At 36.8% G+C, this 4,726-nt stretch overlaps 1 pseudogene; it reads left to right on the forward strand.

The window, feature by feature from the left end:
- The first annotated feature begins 1,142 nt into the window (after positions 1-1,142).
- LOC127553667 (actin, cytoplasmic 1-like) lies at positions 1,143-2,465 on the forward strand (annotated as a pseudogene).
- The last annotated feature ends 2,261 nt before the right edge of the window (positions 2,466-4,726 follow it).

Here is a 4,726-nt window from a genome sequence, read left to right on the forward strand (position 1 = left end):
AGCAAGGTGGCTCATGCTAATTGCAATAGTCTTGTGATGGAGTGAGCCATCCAGAGAGAGTACTGTGGGGACTAAGTATATATCACAACATAATATTTTAACTTTTTAAAAAAATTTTTGCTTACTTTTTGTTTTCTTTCTAATTTTGTTTTCTTTTTGATTTGATTTTTCTTGTGCAGTATGATATTTGTGGAAATATGTATAAAAGAATTGCACATGTTTAACATATTTTTTATTACTTGTTATCCAGGGGAGGAGGTGGGAGAAAGAGGTGGGAAAAAATTTTGGAACACAAAGTTTAGCAAGGATTAATGCAGAAAATTATGTATGTATATGTTTTGGAAATAAAAAGCTTAAATTAAAAAAAAAAAAAAGAAATACTCTGATCCTGCAAGAAATTGTTATCACGATTAACAAAGAAAGCATCGCAAGTCATTAACTATTGCAGTGAATTGAGCAGGGTGAGAAAAACAATAAACACAGTAAAAATCAAAATAGCAACAAAACAAAGTAGTTAATACTTTATGCTGAAAAGTTATAATGACAAAGTTTTTTGTTTTTTTTTGTTTTTTTTTGTTTTTGTCTCCCTTGGGATTATTTGGGAAAAGAAATCTTTCCTATTTCTTTGTAGATGTAAGGATACATCTGTATATAAGTGTGTACAATGAAGCCTGCTTTCTATGCATTAGTAGACTTGTAAGCATTCAATTATTGATATATGCATTATTCTCAAATTACCTTGCTGTATGAAAACATACAATTATTTTGTATCAATCATCAACATAAGGAATAATATCAAACATCAAAATAAGGAATGTCAAGTGAAAAATGAAGATGAAAGAATATCAATTCTCATAGTTTTTGCCTAATTTTTTAATTCATTAGTTTTGTCACTATTTAAAATAATAACTTTGACTTATGGGATGACCAAGATAATAATGAGAGTCACAATATGATAGAGAAATTTGTTTTTTCCTTTTGTGAATATGATATGCTTACTTTTACACAAGCAATGGACTTTTGTGTTTAAAAAAAGAAAAGAAAAGAAAAAAGAAAAATTCTGAAAAAACTGTGCACAGAATACTTTGGATTGACCTAGAAATAGTCTTCATCAAGACAGTTATGTCAGTGTCTTTGATTAAAACCACTCTTAGAGGTAGCTGTGAGCTCTTCCACCCAGCGTGCACTTGCCTCCTCCCTGCCTCCAGGTGCGGCACCACCTCCTCTCTCTTAAGGGTTTAAACTTGCCACTTCAAAGTTCGCCATGGATGATGATATTGCTGCTCTCGTTGTTGACAATGGCTCCGGAATGTGCAAAGCTGGCTTTGCAGGAGACGATGCCCCTTGGGCTGTGTTCCCTTCCATTGTTGGGTGCCCCAGACATGAGGGTGTGATGGTGGGCATGGGCCAGAAAGATAGCTATGTGGGGGATGAGGCCCAGAGCAAGAGAGGTATTCTGAACCTGAAGTATCCCATTGAACATGGTATTGTCACCAACTGGGATGACATGGAGAAGATCTGGCATCACACTTTCTACAATGAGCTCCGTGTGGCCCCTGAGGAGCACCTGTGCTGCTCACAGAAGCTCCCCTGAACCCCAAAGCCAACAGAGAAAAGATGACTCAGATTATGTTTGAGACCTTCAACACCCCAGCCATGTACGTTGCCATCCAGGCTGTGCTGTCCCTGTATGCCTCTGATCGTACCACTGGTATTGTGATGGACTACAGTGATGGTGTGACCCACACTGTGCCCATCTATGAAGGTTATGCCCTTCCCCATGCCATCCTCCATCTGGATCTGGCTGGCCGTGATCTGACGGACGACCTCATGAAGATCCTGACCGAGAGAGGGTACAGCTTCACTACCACAGCTGAGAGGGAAATTGTACGTGACATCAAGGAGAAGCTGTGTTATGTCGCCCTAGACTTTGAACAGGAGATGGCCACTGCTGCATCTAGCTCCTCTCTGGAAAAGAGCTACGAGCTTCCTGATGGTCAGGTTATCACCATTGGCAATGAGTGGTTCCGATGCCCAGAAGCTCTCTTCCAACCATCTTTCTTAGGTATGGAATCATGTGGAATCCATGAAACTACCTTCAACTCCATCATGAAGTGTGATGTTGACATCCGTAAGGATCTGTATGCTAATACCGTATTGTCTGGTGGTACCACCATGTACCCAGGCATTGCTGACAGGATGCAAAAGGAGATTACAGCCCTAGCCCTCAGCACAATGAAAATCAAGATCATTGCCCCCCTGAGCGCAAATACTCTGTCTGGATTGGAGGTTCCATCTTGGCCTCTCTTTCCACCTTCCAGCAGATGTGGATCAGCAAGCAGGAGTATGATGAATCTGGGCCCTCCATTGTCCACCGCAAATGCTTCTAAATGGACTGTTTGTGTTTTTTTTGTTTTTTTTTTGGTTGGTTTTTTCAAAGGGTGTGACATGATAATTGCCCAAAAGAGATGAGATTGGCATGGCTTTATTTGTTTTGTTTTGTTTTTTGTTTTGTTTTGTTTTTGTTTTTGTTTTTGTTTTGTTTTTTTGGCGCTTGACTCAGGATTTAAAAACTGGAATGGTGAAGGTGATGAGCAGTCTAAGTATGTTGGAGGCAAACATCCCCATAGTTCTACAGTGCGTCTTCAGGACTCTGATTGTACATTTGTTTTTGTTTTTTTTTAAGTCATTCCAAATATTGTATAATGCATTGTTACAGAGTTACTTGCCTCTATGAAGGCTGTCCTGCTCTTACACACAGAGCAAAGGAGCTACTTAACAAAAATCCAGGCGGGGAGAGAGGGGGGGAGGAGGGAAGGTACTAGTATTGCTTTACATGTAAATTATGTAATCCTTTAAAACAAACAAAAAAACTTTTTGTATCTTCCGCCTTAATACTTGTTCCTTTTTTTTAATTGTCAGAGCCATAAAGAATGGCCCCCTAAATTCCCTCCCTGCCCTCAACATAGATGTGAATGAAGACTTAACAAGTCTCCCGCCGAGTTTTGAGATTGGTGCCAGTACTTGGGGGAGGGGAGGAGCTTTACCTGTACACTGACTTAAGACCAGTTCAAATAAAAGTGCACATGTTAAAGAAACTTGGCCAAAAAAAAAAAAAAAAAAAAAAAAAAAAAAAACACTCTTAGATATGGATCCTACAAAGCCATTTAGGATCCTGTAACTGTCATTAATAAGAGCATTATTGATACGCCACTGTAGTTCTTCTGAGAATGTACTACTTCTGCTGACTAGGATAAACCATAAGTCATTACTGCAACCACAACTGAGAAAGCTCTGTTCATTTTTTTTTTTTGTATTAAGTTTGCTGAAAAGTCTTGTTTCCTATATTCCCATATTACCTCACAGTAGATTCTAAATTGTTTTCAATGCTCTGGGCAGATGGACATTTGAGAATAGGCATTTCCAAAAATAAAGCAATAGTGATTTTCTGAAAGGTTAAAACTGTATATACAATTAAGTTGCACACACAACTTGAAGACTTCCTCAAGATGTTTAAATGTGGCATTGTAAAGGTTCTTTTGAGCTATGATGGACAGCTGCTGATCATCCTAGTACAATCTCAGATTATATTGTTTCCCATCATGGCAGGCCTATCAGTTTATCATTTGTGCAGTTTCTTGCACATAGATTAATATGGCTGGTTTGTGGCATGTGTGAAATTTCATTGAATTTGAATAACCTTGTGTCAAGCAAAAAATATTTTATTTGCACAAAGGTAGTACGGAGCCATTAGTGAACAATTTAAAGTTGACATGTTTAAAACTAGAGGCTTAAAGTTTTAGAGATAGAAAGGACCTTAGAATCCATCAGGAATCCATACTTCATTTTACAGATTATTAAACTTTGTCTTTAAGAAGTTGTGATATACCTAGAATTATACAGCTAGTAAGTTTTAAAACTGAATTTGAACTCAGGTCTTCCTAAATACAAAATCAGTGCTCTATTTACTATGCCAGATACCCTGCTTTTGAGAAATTTGAGGAAGTAGAAATGCTTTACCTACCAAATGCAGTCATTGTCTGAAAGGGTTATTTGATCTCACCTGTCTCTGTTTCTCTCTCTGTCCTTGTTTCTCTCTCTCTCTCTCTTTCTCTCTTTTTCTCTCTCTCTTAAATTTACATAAAAATCCATTCTTTTTATTTTTCTAGATTAGGGAAATTGAAGATTCTTTGTCTAAATACCCAAAGATAGACTTTAGAAGATCTGGATTTGAGTTGTTGGACCTACAGGATAAGAAAAAAAAAAAAAAAACTACCAAAATAAAACAAAGCAAAATTTGTACTGAAGGTTATAATATTTGCATGAGAAGTTGAAAGATTGAGAAAATATTATTTGAAAGGCAAAATAATGCATTGCCAGTACTCAGCAACTGTTTAACGAGGTGTTTCATATAAGAAGCTCTAATATCCATGTTCACATGGTGAACCTGAAATCATTAGAGTTGAAAATGATAGGTCTTTCATTCATCTTTTCTTTCTGAGTAAAGCTGTCTGCAAATTTTCTTTCTCATATATAGAAATATAACTGAAGAATATCCCTACAGGAGCACGGGAATGAAAATTTAAAAAGGACTAACAAATAGAAAAATGAAAAGGAATGGTCTACAATAATATTTATTAATCAATGACAGTAGATCATAAATTTATGTTCTAGCATCATAAAGTGCTTTGTGATACATTATAAAAATACATACAAAAATAAATTT

Source organism: Antechinus flavipes, chromosome 3 (assembly GCF_016432865.1).
Source record: "Antechinus flavipes isolate AdamAnt ecotype Samford, QLD, Australia chromosome 3, AdamAnt_v2, whole genome shotgun sequence".
NCBI classification, from domain to species: domain Eukaryota; kingdom Metazoa; phylum Chordata; class Mammalia; order Dasyuromorphia; family Dasyuridae; genus Antechinus; species Antechinus flavipes.